The sequence below is a fragment of the Acinonyx jubatus genome, chromosome B3 (genome assembly GCF_027475565.1).
Source record: "Acinonyx jubatus isolate Ajub_Pintada_27869175 chromosome B3, VMU_Ajub_asm_v1.0, whole genome shotgun sequence".
Lineage (NCBI taxonomy): Eukaryota > Metazoa > Chordata > Mammalia > Carnivora > Felidae > Acinonyx > Acinonyx jubatus.
The window spans coordinates 109,911,537-109,931,748 of NC_069386.1; the positions used below are offsets into that span (position 1 = coordinate 109,911,537).

A 20,212-nucleotide genomic window follows, 5' to 3' on the forward strand; every position below is an offset into this window, starting at 1 on the left:
CTGGGGCTCTCAAACAAGTACCACATTTATGACCTCGGTGATTGCTCAGGTTGGGGAACACCAGAAGTTTGTTTTCTTTTTCAATTGGAACTGACATTTCCCCACGATTGGATTCCTTTGAAATCACGGAATTGCAGCCCAGATAGTTCATAAATTTATTCTGTTCCACCTTGTAGCATTTATTACGAAGACCGATCAGCCAAAGAATATGGCCTTTCTGCTTTTTATTTCCTGCTTTACTGCAGTCACTTTTAAGATATGGTGGTGTGGTTGGCAGGATGGGGGTGACTCACAGGCAGTGGTAAGGGTGTGACTGAGTAGAGAGAGGCATCCTGATGCTCTCTGGGACTCCATCTGTTGCCTACTCCAGCCAGTCTCCTGGAGGAAGGGTCTGGAAAAAGATATCAAGCGTCCTGGGGGAAGCAGGTACAGAGGGGAAACTGCACACCACGGTGGAGGCCACCCCAGAAGAATTAGAGTAGAACAGCCATTCTCTCCCACCTCCACCCCCTTCAGCCATCTTTGAGTCTAAAGGAAAGAATCATTGGTTAAAGTGTTCTGGAGAGGAATTCTGGGACTTTGGGCAGCTGAAGTTTGTGAGTCCTCATGTGCTGGGGGGGATGGTGTGAGACAGAAAGACTTATTTGTTATACAAACATTTACCTATTAGTGGCAGACTTTGGGTGAGAGCATGAGGATTCAACATTGAATTGTCTCTGTCCTCCAGATGCTCCCAGTCACACGGGGTCACTGAGCTGAGAGTCAGGACAGGGTGGGCCCAGGGTGCCACAAGAGCACTAGGAAGAGCTTCCCGGAGGAAGTAGAGGCTGCTGCTCGGAAGGCCCCTTTGATGTGAGATAAGTGCCCTCTAAGTTGTTAGGCCCCAGGTGCTGAATAGGAAAGAAGGTAGAGGTGCAGGACCAAAGCCCATTCCAAGAACGACAGTTGTGTATTTGGTAGGCCAGCAGGGTGGAGAAGAATTCTCCTGTGTTGATATCGTGGCCCTCTCATTTGCTGGCTCTGTGGCCATAACCTTTTTGTATCTCTATTTCTTTAGTGTATAAAGTGTGCGAAGATAACTTGCCTCATCGGGTTGCTGAGGGGACTGAGTGAGAAAATCCACGTAAAGTCCGAGGAGTGCTTTCCCACCAGGTGCTCTCGATAAGTACCAGCTCTTACCAGGGCAGGACCCGACGCTGTATGAGTTTCAGAAAGGACAGGGAGAACAAGGAACACCAGGGTCTGCACCTTTGTTCCTTGGGCCCTATTCACACAGAATGGGTGGCCGACCCCGTCAGAATTGGCCCGAGAGTTAATGTACAATTACTTTAAATGGAAAAAGGAGAGCAAAGTTTTTCTTCATCTCTTGTATGCCTTATTCAGGGTTTAAATACCAGTCGTAATTCTCATTCATTTCCTTGTGAAATAAATGGCAAGGAGCATGGTCTACTTCTCCTAATGGGGAGAATGAAACCTCCCATTGGTTAACTCATCCCCAATCCCACACTGAGATTATTGAAGAGTGGGGACCTGAACTCTGATCCTCTAAACCACAGGCTCAGGCCTCCTAATAAATCACCAGGCTTCCTGTCTGTCATTTACTACCCAGCTAGATCTTCCCTCCACCGTTGCTGAACTGCTCACACAAGGTGGAATGATTTCATCGCGCAAGTCACGGCTCAGAAACAGAAAATGTTGCCTCAGGCATTTTCTTGGATGTTTGATTTTAATATCAAAGCTGGTTCTGACCATAAGGAGCAAATACCAAGTGACTGACTCTCTTAGATTTCTCAGACAGCTGAGAATGGAGGCTAGAAGCAAACTAGCCTTAAAGGGTCAGCAGAAGGGACAGGGGCACCAGGTGACTTTTATTGGTGTGAGTGGGAACTTGACTCTGCCGTCTAACTCTGCTCTGCTGTTCACCCAAAGGAAGACTGTGGCTTTTAATTACAGAAAATCAGTAGCTAGAATTATTAATAATAACAAAAGAAGCTGTTTGCACAGCAAGTAATTTGTGGTAATGTTTTGCAATTGATAGTCATTTCTATTATTTAAACACTAATTAATTCATGGACTCAGGAATGTATTGACTTTACTTACAGTGTTATGGCAGCCCTCCTAGCTTAAAACCATTCCTTACTGGTTCCTTTAGATAATTCAAATGCACTGGTTATTTGTTGTAGTTGTGGGTGTTTATAGGGCTTGCACCTTCTGAGAGAGCCTTATGGGCAGTTTACATAAAAATGACCACTCATAAGGTCCTTCTAAAGAGTTAGTCTGATGCTTTTCTTACCAGTAGAATTCCCAGAACATCCCTCCGTTATTTGTTGAAAAGTCTCCTGTTGTTGTTGGTTTTCTATGGCCCATCTGCAAACTGAGAAGAGTGGATTCTGTGAATGCAGCTGTCATTTTGCAGCAATGTCCTGGCAGGTCTGGCTTTTCTGCAGACAAGTTTCACAGAAATCCTTCCACCTCCCCAGGCCCACAGGTCTGCTCTCTGGGCTGCAAAATGAGGGAGATGAAGTGGTCAGCCTTGCAAGTTTTCGAAGCTATAAATTTGAATAAGTTAAGAGAATAAGTGAATATGCTTTCTTGCAGGTACATGAAGGTTCTCACTGATGGCAAGGGAAAAAACAGAGGAAGATTCATGGGCCAGTGTCACTAGAGGATTCACTGCCGACAGACATGAGCTGCCTGTTCCAGTTTAGTATCTCTGCATCTTCCTGAAGGCTGAGTTTTACTATTTGACTCCTATCCCTTTAAACAACAGGCTGCGCATAAAATAAAATCTACTGAATCTCAACTGAGGCTCTAGGCTGCTATTTTATAGAAGATATTCCAGAATATTTTTCCAAGTTTATTTACAAGATGGGAGTCTTTACATTCCATTTATTGGACATATTAATTTTGTTTTTGTTTTTGTCTCAGGAAGACAAAGGAAGGCATTTATAAACTGTCAGGCTTCACCTTACAAGGTCAGAGCTGAAATCCCCATTTAGAAAAAGTCAACTCTAGAATGCAAATATGTTGTACTGTTACTGCTGGCTTGTGGCTGTGAAAGTCAGCTGGTTTCAGTCACCTTGAGAGATCACAATCATGGATTAATGTTCTTATAATTCCATTAGCTTTGTTCTGTTTTATGGTTTCATACCATAGTCCTAACTTCACTCAGCTCTTACAAATGTGTGTTACTGGTTGTAAGAAACATTTATTCTAAACTGAAGTTTGGTACTATGTTCTTGTTACCTGTGGATGGAATTTCTTCTCATCTTGGACCTACCAACGTTGAGCACTTTCCTGAATCACAACTGGAAAGGTCAAGTCTCTTGGTATAGGAAGCCTTGTCTGCCTGGTTGAATCCTGACTTTCATATAGCATCCCCCAGCTCAATGGCTTTCCTATCATTTTCCTAAGCAAGTCTAATGTCAGGTGTAAACCTTACCCCACACTTCTCTGCCGAGCCTTGAGTAAGCTGTTGTGAGCCTTGCCAACCCATCATGAGATGCAGCCAGGGACAGAACCTCTTAGGATATTGTACAACATTTGGAAGAGATCAAACAAGCAGACATGGTCACATTTTAAATAACGAAATTGTCAGAGAACCAAAGGGCTACCCAAAAAATTGACTTTGGACTTTCCTTTTGCTGGAATTCATCAAGAAATAATGTGGATGAAAGCAACTAAGCTTTGGGGCTGCTGGGTGGCTCAGTTGGTTGAGCGTCTGACTTTGACTTAGGTCATGATCTCGCTGTTTGTGGGTTTGAGCCCTGCATCGGGCTCTGTGCTGACAACTTGGAGCCTGGAGCCTGCTTCAGATTCTGTGTCTCCCTCTCTCTCTGCTCCTCCCCCCCCCTGCACTCTCTCTCTCAAGAATAAATAAATATTAAAAAAATTCTTTAAAAAAAAAGAAAGCTAAGCTTTTCTTTTTTAATAAAATAAAAATAATGAGGAGGGACATGCCCTAGACTTCAAAATATACTATTAAGCTGAAAAATAAAATAAATAAACATTTTGGTACAACTAGAAAAATACACATATTAAGAAGACATAACCTAGATATAGACCTTGAGATTTATAATTGATCTATAACAAAGGAAGAATTACAAATTCAACAAATGGATTTGGGGTAATTAGATGTTTCAGGAGGAAAAGAATTAACTTAAATATTACTCCCACAGCATTTTATAAAATAATTTCAAATGAGTGAGATATATGAGAGAAGTGTATACACACACACACATATACACACATATGTACACACACATACACATATGTACACACACATACACACACACACACAATGAAACTTAAAATATCATAAGAAATTGTAAAAAGATTTTTATGTGACATCTATATGGCAAAGGACTTTCTAAACATAAAAATAATAGAAGTTCAAATAGATTTGACTAAATAAAAATTTAAAACACTGTATCTATTTAAAAAAATCATTGTCAATATTCAAAGACAAACTATGAAAAAATGCTTATCAAATGAGGAAAGCAAATGACAGTGGATCAGTTTTTAAGTCTCCCAGAATTCCCACACAAAGATGAAGCAGCTAGAGAGCAAAAAATTAAAAAGCCATGGACAACGCTTCCAACAAGTCCAAGCGACAAGGTATCCCCAGAAACCCCAAAACACAAGTAGGCAGGGCACGTCACCAGTAGCTTCAAGATTTGCAAGGTATTAGCAGGTGTATCAGAGGAAGCTGAAGGAGGGAGGGGAAGCTGACAGAAGTACAGCCAATTTGAGAACAGCAGCTGAATCTAGAAAGGAGTTTGCCCAATCCAATAGCGGTGAGTGAAAGGGGGTCTGGGATGAGGCCTTGAGGGCCCCGGGGCAGTCTTTACACTGCCTACTCTCGAGAGTGACCACTCGGAACTCTCCCCTGGGAGAACTGTCGATAATTATATAGGTTGTGGCAATTTTTGTATTGTTATTCTGATAATGTTGTGTGTGTGAGATGGGCTAAAGCAAATGAGTACTTATGGAATGTTCTACCATCTCCTACATCCTTGAGAACCAGGATTTTGGCATGGACGAAAGGAGATACAGATGTACTACAGAAGAGGTTAAGTAAGTGAAAATCTTACAGCCCTGAAATTGAATTGGAAGGATGAATACGAACTCATGAGGTGTGTGCATGCAGAATATGATATACGTGGTCCTAAGAATGATCGCCGTGTGCAAAACCATTCCATAAAAGTCACAAGGCTTATGGCAGAAATGAGAATAAAGGCACAACACTCAAACACGTCATCGGTGACATTTTTTTAAGGGTAGACATTTAGCAAAGATGGTGGCGCAATTCTATACATGTTAAATGGGTAAGAAATACATAAATAGGACAATAAATATGGCACTTTGCCTTGAACAAGACCTGAGGGTTGCTTGTGGAAGGGGGCATCGGAAGGGTGTGGCTTGTTGGTTATTGTGAAGCAGTGGGAAGGAGGCTTAGTTGAAACTGGGTAGAAAGTTGGAATACCTGCTGTGTGTGGGCGGCTGGCTCATTAGCCTCTGTTGGGCATTGGTGCTGAACACCAGAGTTCCGAGATCTTTTGTAGCCTTAAATCCTGGGTCATGTTTTTCTGCCTTTGAGATGGAGGCCGTTTGAGCATTGCATTTATAATAGATACCTGTTTCATCACCATCGAGAATGTGACCCGATGCACAGCTTCTTCGGGTAGCTTCTGTGTCGCTGCTGGAAATTCGTTTGCTGCTTTCTAGTCTGTACTTGTGGCTTCACCTGACAGCTGAAAATTCTGGAGATTGGAGATATTCCAAACCACCAAACCAGCCACTCATCGCAGCAAAAGATGCCACTTCTGCAGGATTTGGCAATTTGGGTTTAAGGCCTTTGTGTATAGCTGTGCTTTCTCTCTGTCTGTTGGAAAGATTAGTCCTGATTGTTTTTTCACTGTTTCATGTATTCTTAAGCAGCTTGGATCAGCTGGGTGTGGTTTTCTGCCTTCACCCAATATTTCTCCTGTATGAAACCACCCATAGCCAAACACAAAATCTGTGTTAGGCTCAAATTGTTCCTTAATATACCAATCATATTTGAACAAGTTTACATTTTCAAAACAAGCATTATAGCAGAACTGACTGTACATAGATATGCCCCCCCCCCATTAATTCCTTAGGTGTGTCCACTGAAAGGACTAAAAACAGTGACTAATATTGTAGCAAATTAGCAATGAGTATCACTGGCACCATATCCCAGTCTAAGAAATCAGGGCTTCTTGGAGGAAGGGCTGGTTTTGGGTCTGGGGCAGGTGTATAAGCTGAACCTCATCATCCTGAATAGCAAGAAAGGTATCAAAGACTACTGGCACCATGCCCAGAGGTTTCAGGGGCCAACTGAAGAAACTCCCACTTGCCAAAGATGGCAAGTTTGTATTTCAATAGGACAATAATTGTAGAAATATATTTGAATCCATCAAATATGTTTAAAGCCATAGTTTCTAGTGATTTTTTCTAGTGAAAAAAATTTAATTGATCACTAGTGAAGGATGAGAAGAATTTACTCATTATCTGGAAAACTGATACATAAAGACAAAGAATCAAGCATTTGGCTTGCCTTTGTGAATGATACCACTGGGTAACCAAATTGTAGATGAGAGGAAACATCTCTTTGTGGAAGTATCCAACAATAAATGAAAAAAGAAGTGATAGAACATCACCATTTTGCCACCCCAGTGAATGAGTGGATCCAGGCATTAGCCATCAACAGCTGCTAATATCACAAAAAGGGGACATGCAGACACGATGTGCCTCCTGATGAAAAACACACCACCATCTATAATCTTGCCAAAGGGATCAAACTTAAGCCTAATCAAGCCTTTGGATCCTGCTACTAATTTGCAGGAAATACAGTCTCATTGGAACATATTAAACTGTTCCTTGAATATGCAATCAGCTAAATCCAGACTGTGGGAAACTTGACAGGTTAAAAGGCTCAGGATCTCAAACAGAAAATTTATAAAAAATAAGAGGGAGTTTGTGGAATTTGTAGGTTAAAAATGATTTTAAAGACCTACCACAGTTTTAGAAATTGGCAGTACTAAATTATAGTGTTTTAAGGGATGCACTTTTTAGTGAGAAAGCTATCAGGAAACACAAGTGGTTGCTGGAAGAAACAGGAGAGTCAGTAATTAAGCTGAGCTAGAGAAAATAACAGAAACTGTTCCCTGTGCAGCTGGGGGTATGGATTGAGCCTCATGTTCAGTATATGTCTCTATGGCTGTGTTTTCCCTAATCAGATGGTGCATAGGTTTGCCTCTCTAGCTGGACTGGTGTCCCCTGTGGTAGCAGCCATGGGGCTTCCCACCCGACAGGGCCTGAGTGGTCCTCTCCAGGATGAGCCCTTGCCATCCTCCTGTGGTCTGAGACAGTTTCCTGGGAGGAGCAGAGCCACCACTTGATCCTGAGATCTCCTCTCTAAGGTTGCAAATTCAGCCTTTGCTTTTTTCCTCCCTCCATCCAGGAAAACAGAACGGAAAAACAAATGCTGGGCCTGTCTGAACCATTCTCCTCACCATCCCTGCAAGAGCCCGTGAGTCCTATTTGGCTGTTTCAGGACAAGCCAATTATATCATGACTGTTAATCAGAGTAATGAAGGGAGAAGGAAACTGAGAAAAAGGAAGGAGGGAAGGAACACAGCAGAGGCAGTCATGGAAGACTATGAGTGCTGCCCCCCTCCCTGCTCTGATGTTTTATTCAAGCTATTTGCAAACGAGCCAGTGGAAACAGCATTAACAATAAATGAGGTGCAGGAGGCTGTGGAAGGGAGGGAGGGAGGTTTGAGTGCAGCTCCTCACCAGCCAGGCTCAGGGACACCCTGTATTACCCACCAATATGGGCCCTTCTTCCTTCTCAGGTGGCTTTACCTGTTCACCCACCTGTACGCAGGCCTTCTGAAGAGAGTTATGTCCCATTTAGCAAATAATATGAAGAAGTTCAGAGATTTTTCTAGCACACAAGAGCCAACCTAAAAGGCAAAGCCAATATGTCATTGCCTTGAGGGCGGAAAACCTTTACTCTCGGTCTCAGCATAGCATTGAAGTTGTCACAGCCCAAAGGATCTGTTCAGTAATTGCTCCACTTGATTAAAGCAGCTAATACTTGATTTGTGCTTTACAATTAACCCAGCACTTTGGCATGCATTGTCAAGTGTTTCTGTAATAACCCTGTAAAGTAGCGGTACAACCAATTGTATAAATAAAGAAACTGAGCAAGGTTCCTCAGGGCCCAAAAACCCCCACTTTAAAGAATTCAGGTGTTTTCATCATCCTTTCCCTTGGGAAGATTTCCATGAGCTCAAATCCTCCCATCTCCTAACTTATCTAGACTTGTGTAATCCCTTCCTTCTGTCCAACAAATGTGTACCGAGCATCTCTGTGGGCCAGGCGTTGAGCAGGCAGGGAAAAGGAGGTCCCAATGGCTGAACAGTCCTGCTGTTTTATTCTATAGGCTCTTAGCCTACCCATCTTCCTCTTGATATGGATTCTGATTCTACTATGATTAGTACGTCCTGTTAAACAAAATAACAATAGCCATCATTCATTATGTACTAAGAGCCAAGCACTGTGGTAAACAGTTTACAAATTCTTTTTCATTTAAACATGTAAGCCCAGAGCTCCTGCTTTTAAATGAAATGCTATAACACATAATCTTCTCTTCCAAAGGAGAAAATTTTACTTTTCCATATTAACTCCCTAACCTTGTATAGTCTCAGTGAGACCCACCTCCCAGTAGAGAGACACTATCCATCTGTCTGACCTGGAAGCATGATTCTTCCACTGCAGACATACCCCATTTCATTGTGCTTTGCTTTATTGTGCTTCATAGATATTGTGGGGTGTTTTGTTTTGTTTTGTTTTTTATCAATTGAAGGCTTGCAGCAACCCTGCATCAAGCAAGTTTATTGGCACCATTTTCTAACAGCATTTGTCACTCTGTGTCTCTGTGTCACATTTTGGTAATTCTCACACTTCAAACTTTTCATTATTATTATATTTGTTATATATATCTATCTATATCTATATATACATATATTTGTTCAGTAAGAATCACTTATTGAAAGCTCAGATGATGGTTAGCATTTTTTAGCAAAATATTTTTAATTGAGGTATATACATTATTTTTCTAGACAATGCTGTTGCACAGCTTTAATGGACTACAGTATAGTGTAAATATAACTTTTATATGCACTAGGAAACCAAAAAGTCCATTTAATTCACTTTATTGAAATATTTGCTTTATAGTGGTGGCCTGGAACCAAACCCGTGACATATCCCAGGTGTATCTGTATATCTTTTACACCGCATTTCCTCTTCACACCCATCAGCACTCTGAGTAAGGGGCTTTTCAGCAAAGGGGGATAAAGGAAGGCCAGGTTTCCTTCTGGGATAAAAGCCTCCCTTGGCATGCAGACATTGGATTCCTGTTGGCTAGACCAATGAGACCTTGGAAACTTCAGTTAGAATGAGGTACCCCCTCTTTCTAAGGTCATCCAAAACATCCCCTAATATCCCAAGAAGGCATAAAGGGAGGAAGAGATCTCTATCAAAGAGGACCAAGGCTCAAGAAAGTGATGGCTTACCTGAGCTTTGCTTCTGAGTATGTGGTCCTCACTGTGGCAGTCTGGGCACCAAGCTCCAGTCCAACCTACTCAATCTGAGTCTAGGCTTCAACAACCACATCATTGGAATACACATGAAAATTTGCATATGAGGGGAGACAATGTAGTGTGGCACAGTGGTTGCCAAAGTGTGGTCCCCACAGACCAACAGCATTGGCCTCACCTGGAAACTTGTTAGAAATGCAGATTCTTAGGCACCACCCTAGACTAACTGAATCAGGAATTTTGACAGTGGGGTCCAGCTATCTGTGTTTACTATGCCTTCCAAGTAATTCTGATGCATGCTCAAGTTTGAGAACCATTGGTTTAGACAATTCCCTCATCCAGCCCTGGCTCCTTTCCTTCTTATACATCACTTAGGCTGCAATCTTGGCTGACACTTGGGGAATGGAAGGAAAGGCTTGTGTGCTTGGTTTTCCCTTTGCCATTTTATTACCCTGGGGATGGTTCTGAAAACTCAAACTTCTGAACAAAACCTTTTTTGCTTGTACTTTAATCCATCATTTGTATTGCCAATAATGTGGGAGGAAAGAAGTTCCTGGATACCAACTGGCTTTTAAGTGCTTTATTGTATCTGCTCAGAAGCAGGCTTGGAAGTGGAAGGCTCAGGTTTCCCAGGCCAAGAATAAGTGAGGCCTTGAGGTCACAAGGAAGAGGGGCTCTTATGGTCACAGGCTGGGGGTGTGTATGGGCATGGACACAACAACACTGGCACAAGACAGAGCCAGATTGGGGGAGTGTCTACAGACTGAAGAGACAAGAGGATATGAATATCCCCCAAGTCAGAGAATTGCTGGCTGTCAGAGAACAATCTAGTTTACCCCCTAACTCTGATTGGTACCTTGTCTACATCTCTCCAGACCCTGGACCTACATTTCTTTGGTCTGGGGAGGTGCTGACACCACTAGCTGATATTAAAGGAAAGAGCATGATAACATCCATTAATTTTTTTCAGCAAGTCTTGTTTCAGATTGCCCCATGTGCCAGGCACAATGCCAAGTAAACAAAGACAGACACCATTCCCAGTTTCACAAGATGTACATTCTAGTGGAGGAAACTGGCACCTATCTCTCAGTTAAGTTTATAATTACAGCCTGTGAGCATGGCAGGGGAATGTGTAACAGGGACCTGCCAAGTCTCAGGTAAGGGAAGGCTTCCCTGGGGATGGGGCTGTTTGAGGCAGGGTCTAAAGGTATTTACTAGGCAAAGGTCAGTGTTGTGGTGGTGAGAACAGTACAGGCAAAGGCACAGGACATAAGCCGAAATGGAACATGGCAAGTTTGAGGCTCAGAAAGAAGACCCAAGGAAGGGACCCAGACCATGGCAGAGGGAGGCACGGTATCAGATGACACAGGAGGGACCCTGCAGGTTATGTAGCTTGGCAGGTTTATAAAGCTTTTGGTCTTTATCCTCAAAGCAATGGGGAATCTTTGAAGGATTTCAAGCAGAAAGGTATCAGGGACAGAATCACAAGTCGTAACCCTCACTCTGGCTGTGCCATGGAGAGGGGAGTGCAGATGGCAGGAGGGTACACCAGTTATGAAGCCAGTAGAGTGGTCCAGGGGGTTCTGCTGAGTGCTGGTGGTGGGAGTGAGGAGAACACAGAGTACAGAGATGTAGATGAAATACACAGTCCTTGGGCATGGATAGCGAGCGCATGTGGTCAGAGCTGGAAAAAGCATCAAGGGTGTCTCTTAGGTCACTAGATAAGGGCTGCATGTGGTGTGGGAACTGGATTGGGAATGAGGTAGAGTGGATCAGCTACAACTGCAGAAGTGATGTACCCAGAAAGGACAAGTGATACAACTGGAACAGTCTTCAGTGAATAAAACTCACCTAGTGTTTAATTAAAGCAGGTGTCCAAACTTCTCTCAGGTATTCTTAGTGATCTCATGTATTGATCAGGGTCCCTTCCTCCTAATGGGATCTCTGGGCTTTGTTCACTCATACCTCTGCTGCAGGTGGAAGGAGAAGAGAAGGGATGGGGTGGGGCACCAGGTCACTTTGTCATGTGTATCTGGTGGAGAGATGGGCACCTATCTACTTGCAGTGCCTGTTTATTGTTACTATTTAGCTTACAGAACAGCAATCCACTCCCTGAAGGGGAGAGTTGCCTAGAAATGCAATAATTTACATCTGTGGCAACTTTCTACAACCATCTCTCAATGAATTAGTCAAACCATCAAGGCATCAAAATTGGTTCTTGTGATCCTTTCATCTTCCAGGTTGTTCGCCTTTAAAGTTTAAAATGGAATTGAAGAGCATTTATAGCAATGAGACACTTCTGTGAGCCTAGGGGAAGGGGTATTTGATAACTAAACACTAGAGAATTACAGAAAATGAACCCAGCTATTGAGGGGTTTTTTAGGCAGGTTTGCAATGACTTGTACTGGCTCTTGGAAAAGCGTGTGGGCAGCAGGCACCACTGGGCTTGGAGATTGTGTGTGCATATGATAAAATTTTAATAGTACATTTGATCTGTTTCAGGATGAAGACTCCAGATAGATTTAGGTTTCTGCATTAGTCTGGATTGGGTTGGGGCAGGGATCAAACAGTACACTCAGAAGAGATGACTAAAGAGAAGTTAATAAAGGACTAAAGGAGGCCAACCCAGGGTTAGGGAAGCACCCAGGCTATCTGGAAAGCTCTAACACCCCAAGGCATGAGAGGGGAAGAAGAGAGAGTGGTTAGTTTTTCCTATAGCTGTAGGACTACCCCGAGTCTGCAGAGAAATGAAGCTGCTGCCAGCCACAGCCCAGCAGGCAGGGAGCCTGGGGAATAAATCCATAAACCTCTCTTCTTGCAGGTGCTTCTCATCAGTTCATCCAAATCAGAAACCAATGAACAAGGAACTGTGACTCAGTTCGCACAGGCAGCCTCCCCAGGCACAAGGCAGGGCCAGAAAGGTGGAGAATGGATGAGCAGGGACAACAGAGACAGCCCAGCACGTGAGCTGAGAGGCTGAGTCAGATTTGCAAATTTGTGTGGTTCAATATATTTATCAAAATCTATGAATTTCACCACCAAAGCTCTTCTGGGTTCATGATGATATCGTTAATCCCACCTTGGATGGTATTAAACCAAGAAATAACAGAAAACACCTGCTAGCCCAGGATGTGCCTGGGGTGAGGTGGGGTGGGAACTGTACTGAATAGCACTGCCTGTTGTTTCCTCAGTTTCCCCTCTGAAGAAGACAGGGCTTGCATTATTGATGGAATCAAAAGGATAAGTTTGGGGATTGCATGTTTCCATCCTGCTTGCTGTTTGTCCAGTAAATCACATTTCCTCTGTAGAGCTTGAGATTTCATCTCAAGTGTGTGGACCAGACATAAGCAGACATCAAAGCTGCCCTTGGAGAAAACCTTCTGTGATCCTGGCTAACTTTGATCAGTTCTTTCCCAAATGCAGTCATAACACACAGACTATACCAGGACACTTTCCCCTGGGCCCTGTTTTATTTCCCACCATGTAGCACACTTGCAACAGACTTTGCTCCTCATCTTTTTCCTGACTAGACATATTTTCTCTTCACTGGCACTTGCTAATTTTAGAGCAGTTAAAATGTTCCCTTTGGTGAGTCAGGGAACCCCCCTGAGGGTCCCAATATAGGGAGGCACACTCGCTCAGACACTGTCCTCTGCTGGAAATTGTTGGGATTGCTCAAGTCTTCAGTGAGGATTGTGTGACAGTTCTGTGATGTCAGGGTCTAAACCTCCCACCTGGGTTGGGCAGCTACACCTGCTATGTAGGTAATGCCTTACATACCTAGAATATTCTTCTCATGAAGAACCTAGATGCAAAGAAATATTTTAATATGATGCAGGAAGATGTTTTTCATGACTTGGTATAGAAAAGGAAACAAGGTACAAAAACACATGAAAGACTGAAAAATTTGACTACCTCAAAAATAAGAACTTCTGTATGACAGAAGACACCATAAACAAAATTAAAGAAAAAAAGGAGAAAATACTTACAGCAAAGGATCAGTATCCAGAGTATATAAAGAACATCTACAGATCAAATAAAAACAAAATAATCCAATAAAAACATTCTAAAGATATAAAATTCTAATTCACAGAAATATAAATGCAAAATATAAGTGTAAAATTTATGAAATAAAAAAGTAAAATATAAATAAAAAGGAAATATGAATGGCTCCAAAATGTGTGACCAAAATGCTCCATATTGGTAAATTAGAAAAATGGAAATTCAAACATGAGGGAATTTTTTTTTTTTACCTACTAAATTGGAAAAAGTTAAAAAGGAAAAAAAAATGTTCCATGCTGTATCAGTGGGATTGTAAGCTGGTATGATCATTTTGCAGAGTAATTTGGCAGTATCTATTAAAGTGAAAAACGTTCAAGGTGCCTGGGTGGCTCAGTCAGTTAAGTGTCCAACTTCAGCTCATGTCATGATCTCACGGGTTCGTGAGTTCCAGCCCAGCATCTGGCTCTCTGCTGTCAGCGCAGAGATCACTTCAGACCCTCTGTGTCCCTCTCTCTCTGTCCCTCCCGCACTCGCACTCTCTCTCTGTCTCTCTCAAAAATAAATAAACATTTTTATAAAGTTAAAAATGTTCATATGCTATGAGTCAGTGATTCAGCTTCTCCATATCCCCCCCAGAAAAACAATTATCCACGTACTCAGAACGCAGGTCCAAGAATTTTGTGGCAACTTTGTTTGCAATAGCAACAAGTCCATAGTCCAAAATGACCATCAAAATGGGATTGGCTAAATAAAGTGTAGTTTATTCATACCACACACATGCACACACCTGTATAGCAGTTTTTAAAAAATGTACTATATGTACTGACATGGAAGGATCTTCAAGACCTATTGTGGTATGAATAAAAATCAAGCTGTAATATGACACTTAATATGATAACATATATAAACACACTCATGCACATTAAATGATATTATATTTTTTTCTATGGGTATAGATACCACAGGTGGTTTGACGCATGGTAAGTGTATAGAAGATGACACATCAAACTGATGGCGTGAGTCTTTCCTGGGGTGGAGGTGAGGGCTAGACATGGTGTTCAAAGAAGACATCAGCCTTACCTGTAAAGTTTAAGGTTTCTAAAAAGAGAATATATTTCTGTAATACTTGTATAATTAAAATTAATGAAATCTATTCTTATACTAAAAAGAAGAAAACCTTTCTTAATCTTTATTCATAAAACTCCTGGAAGAGCCAGGGAATCTGAGCTATAAGCAAAATGGTGCCTTGGGTGATTTGCCAGGAAACCTGCTAAGTGGAAGGCACTGTGGTTGTCATGGAGATGGCTATCCTCACCACAAACCATCCTATGCTCTAGCCACATGTCAGCTTCTCCCATTCAGTGTCATGCTTTTAAATCTCGGTTTAAAAACTCAACTGTAAAAATGCAATCTCTATCACTTACTAAAATGTAACATCTTATTTAATCCTTTATCTTCTCCCTCTCTCTGTCTCTCTGTCTTACTCCAGCTGAGGTTATGTACCTTTAGAGATGTTAAATAGCCTGTCCCAGGCCTGCTGACCAATATGTGGTAGAGTCTGTCCTAACCCCAGGGGCTATACTTTCAATAATGTAAACTGTGTTACAAAGTCACAAACATCTTTGTAGTTTTGTTAAATTCAGAATATCAACTTCCTGTCAGGAGTTTTCCTGGGTTTCTCTGCCACTTAGGTCATGGCCACCTGCTGCATTGCTTTGTGACAAAATGACAGCTGGTTCATTCTGGGAGAAAAATCTACCATAGCATGAGGTGTTATTCAAGCCAGTGCAACGAAGAAGCTCAAAGACAACTACATACTAAAGGAATTACTAAGAGATTAGGAGTAATCCTCAATTGCAAGACTACGTCAAATATGTTTTAAGTTAATTTTAGGAACAAAACTAATCAATATTAGCAGAGGTTAAAGTCTGACAATAACGTAAGCCTTGCAAGATTCTCCTAAGATACAATGTGCTCCCTCCTCTAAATTCTGGAAATTTTTTTATATCAAAATTAAAGGTTTTCCAGTGCTTCCAGACCTGCTCTCACAGCTGAACCATTCCTGTCAGGCAAAGAACACAACTGAACAACATCCAAAGTTACAGTGGCATGCCTCTGGCCAGAGGTCCCCACAGCAGGCACCCTGCTGGAGATCTCCTTTGGAGAGGAGGCAGGCTTTTGCTGTGGAGAGAAGGGCTTTTGAGAGATGTTTTGGGAATAACTTCTGAGTGGAGGGGGCAATGGGTTTACAACCAGAACTGTGATTCCTTCTCTTCCGATTTAAAAAAAATAAATAAATTAATCTCTATTTGGATTCTTACTTGAGAACAGGTGTGTCTATGAATAATACATAGATGGGCAGGCCACACACAGATCTGAAGGCCCAGAAGCCTGAAAGTAAATGAGACCCAGAGTGTGAAGATTACACAGTAGATTTTAAGTAGCATCACGTAAGCAAGGAAAAACCTGGGAAAGCACGAAACACACTCTGCAAATAATAAGCACATCTAAGCCCCTGGCTATGTACGCAAGCACATCTCCTCTCAGATAATGGTAATTGCAAGTCGCTAGGTTCCCATTTGAGGAGAGGGGAGATAAATCAAGAAATGCAATCTAAAAAAAGATTGAAGCATTAGGGTTTTAATGAACGATGTTTCAGGGCAGAGAATTAAGGACATTTAAATCTTCCTTTCTGGGTTAGAACTCCTTCCTGCTCCTTAAACTCAGCAGGGACTGGCATAAGAGGAAAAATGGTTGGGGCAGCAGATGCAGGGTGGGGTGGGTGGCTGCAGAATTCCTGGGTCCATTCCAAGATTACACTCCTGGCCTCCGACAGCTTACCTCTGACTGGTCTGCCCACCGAGGCCAAGATGTGTGGTTTTCATTTGTTAAACATGACATAATGCCTTGACATCATATGGATTAGGGAGATTAAACTCCAGCAAAACCTTGTGATGCGGGATTTCTAACCAGCAGGGTCTCAGCCTAGAGCTCTCTGGGAGAAACAGGAAGAAGATCTTGAAAAATGTGCCCTTGGCCAGCCTGAAGAACATGAGGAAGGATCTCCGACTCTTTGATTTAGTCCTTTGAAGACCCACAGTGTTCCCAGATAAAAAGGAAGCCTTGAACATCACTAAGACTCCTCTTCTTTCCAGTAAGGAAGTACTGCTGGCCAAGAAGGGTAGTTTGAGATCTCAACAGCTTTAATGTGCATGCTTGCATGTGTGCACATGCGCACACACACACACACACACACACACACACACACAGTACATATGCTTCTTATCAGCTCTGTTGTGCAAAGACTTTTCATAGGTAAAGGATTTGGGTTTTTATCTTGCCCAAATCCTTTCAGGTATTGTCTTGAGGTCGGACAAGTTCCTTTAACCTTGCCTCATTTGAAAATGTAAGAAGAGAAATATTATCCCCTGTCCACCCTGAGCCCATAAGTAAAATGACCCCACATTTATGAGCAGAAGATATTTGGAGCTATAGCAGAAAGCAGATTAATATGGAACTGAAAACAGACAGATCCCTTAAAAGTCTGCCCACAGTGCAGAATTGGTAATAAATGAACCTCTTTCCCATTACAGCAACAATACCACAAGGCAGGATTTGTTTGCAAGAGAATAGATTGGCAAACAAGCTGGGACTAGAAAGTGGCTCCCACCTTGCTCTACAGCCTGAGCAGGGCTGAAGAGGAAGAGGAAACCAAGGTGGTGGCAGGCTCCCACAGGAAGCAGAACAAGGGGCTGCACAAAACACCCCAGCCTGTTCTCTCTCTCTCTCGATGGCTGGCCTTACAGGTGGAACCCCCCCACCCCCAACCAGGTCATTCATGGTTAGAGCCAAGGAGGGTTGGGCTGGGTTGGGTTGGCAGGTAGCTTGCCCTTTATTCTCCCCCTGATGGAATCATTTGTCATGGTGACAGAGGCATTGGAGTGGAGGGATAAAGGGCACACTGACATCTACGACCCAACTTTGTATTCTGGTTCCACTGTGTATGAGCTGTGTGACCTTAGACAAGGCAGAATACAGCGTGGCCAGAAGGCAGATGAGAGGAGGTGAGTGGTAGGAAGGAGCCCTAGAAAGGGCTGCAGAGCCTTAGGTACCAGAGATGGGGTGGCAGCTTTATTCTTGGGCACATACCATGGGTCCTTCCTGGGAAACCCTCACCCTGGCTCCCAAGCCCCAGCTTGCCCATCTTTGTGAGTCACTTTCTAATACCTCTTTCCTGACTCTTCTCCGGGCCCTCCCACACACCCATTTAGCACTGCCTGAGGCAAGCCACCCGGTCACACAGACCTTTAATAGCGAGTGAAACAGTAGCAGGTGTCAGAGCTGAGAGAGGAAAAAAAAAATCTCAATCCCCACTGGAGGGCGAAGATCATTTTCTTTCTGCATTTCCATTTAAAGGGAGAAGTGAAAAGCATGAAATCACATGCCAACCGGACGAGAGAGTTTAAACCAGAATAACCTTGACAGGAGCAGACACCAGCAGCTTCCAGGTCACAGTTCCCAAAACTGAACTCCTGGGGAGGAATGGAACATGCACACAGGGAAACACAGGCGGAAGTCACCCAGCCTTCCAACCTAGGTGCCAACTCTCTACCCACTGGTCTGCTGGACCTTTCTACTTGGATGTGCCTCAGGCACTTAGGCTCACCCTGCCCCACACTCATCCTGTCATCTGTCTTCCAAATCTGCTCCTCCTTTGGGTCTCTTGTCACATGATGACTCCTACCCAAGCCAGAAGTCCAGGGGTCTCCCAGAACTGTTCTCTCCCTATTCCTCCTGCCTTCCTGAACCATCACCAGCTAATCAGCATCTCAGCCCAGCTAGTTCTGTCTCTGTCTCCTTCATGCACATGGCCTCTGTCTGGCTCCATCATCTCGCATGGACTCTGAGGCAGCCTCCTGCCAACCCCCATGCCACTCTTTCTCTGATCTAGCCTGTATTTTTCTCCCAAGATGACCTACCCCCTGAAATGCAAATCAAATGATGGAACTTCCCTTCCTAAATTCCTTGAGTGGTTTTCCTTTGCTATCAGGATAAATTCTAAACTCAGGCTAGTGTACAAGGCATTGCAGGCTTTGCCCCTATCTAGTGGTCCAACTTTATCTGCTTGTCTACTTACCCACCCCCAACTCCATTCTCAACTCTTTCCCTCAGTGTTCCAGGCCCTTTCACACATCATGGCTCTTTGCCTTGTCTTCCTGACGAATTCTTGCCTGTCTCTCCAGATTCCGTGCAGGTGTCTCCCCGTGGGCCCTTCCCCCTATCACCTCACGCATGTCCTCTATCACACCAGTGGTTCTCAGGCACCTTTCTGCCTCCCCGACCGGTTTCCTGAGAGCAGGAACTCCATCTTGTTCATTTTAGATCCTCAGGCCCAGGACAGAACCTGACACAAAAGTCTGAACAGGGGTCCATGGAAGGTGTGAGCCTGTGAATTGCTCCTTCTTGGGCAGACACACCGTGGAGAGAGACCAGGGACAACTCAGGGCACACCGTGGGCCTAGAATCTTGCCTGGACAAGTCCTGGGCCTCTAGGGCAAGTGGGAAAATTGAGTGCAGACACCAAAGTCCATCAGAAAAACAGATGAAACATAAAAATACCAATACCTTGTCCCCATGGTGTCACAGGAGAGAAATCGTTGCCTGCTCCTGGGATTAGAGAGACGCCGATCTTGCATTTTGTCCTATTCTGCAGGAGCATTCTAAAGTGGATTCAGGCCCATCCAACTTCAGAATCTGTAAGAACCAGGACAGAAGGACATCTGAAACACCACTGCTTCACCACTCCGTATACACAGGAGGCTGAAAGATGACTTCGCTCACTTTTCTTTTGAGATAAAATTCACAACATAAAAATTACCATTTTAACCATTTTTAAAGTATATAATTTAGTGACTTTCATGACATTCGCAATGTTGTGTAACCATCACCACCGTCCACTTCCAAGATATGTCCATTACCCCCAAGGAAACCCCTACCCATTACGTCGTCACTCCCCATTCATCCCGTCCCAACCCTTGGCGGCCGCTAGCCTACTTACCGTCTGTAGATTTACCTGTTCTGACCATTTCATACTTCATGAAGTAACATAATATGTGGTCTTTTGTGTCTGACTTCATTCACTTTGCGTGGTGCTTTGCTGGCCATCCATCTTAAAGCGTGCATTAGCACCTCCTTCTAGCTTTATGGCTGAATGATATCCTTTTGTACGACGATCTGATTTGTTTATCCATTCATCAGTCAATGGACGTTAGTTTGCTACCACTTTTTAGCAATTACGAATATTTGGCTGCTATGAAATTTGTGTACAAGTCTTTGTGTGAACATATGGTTTCGCTTCTCTTGGGTATATAGCTGGGAGTGAAATTGCTTCATCAAATGTTTAACGTTTTTTGAGGAACTGCCAATATGCTTTCCTCAGCAACTGCACTAAATTTTACAGTCCCACCAGCAATGTCTAAGGGTTCCAATTCACTCACTTTCTGAAATCTTAGCTATCTAAGCCAGAAGTCCAGGGGTCTTAACTCCTCATATTGGTATCTTCCTTATAGACCTTCCAAAAA

The 20,212-nt window shown here is 43.1% G+C and overlaps 1 long non-coding RNA gene across 2 annotated transcripts in view; it reads right to left on the reverse strand.

Annotated features, from left to right (window-relative positions):
• LOC113601344 (uncharacterized) overlaps nucleotides 1-20,212 on the reverse strand; it is a 59,734-nt gene that overhangs the window by 12,835 nt on the left and 26,687 nt on the right. For both annotated transcript variants that reach the window (XR_003422557.2, XR_008299468.1), the window contains exons 2-3: nucleotides 19,257-19,385; nucleotides 2,294-2,502 (exon numbers count right to left, since the gene is read on the reverse strand). This is a non-coding gene — a long non-coding RNA (uncharacterized LOC113601344). The remainder of the gene's footprint in view (nucleotides 1-2,293; nucleotides 2,503-19,256; nucleotides 19,386-20,212) is intronic.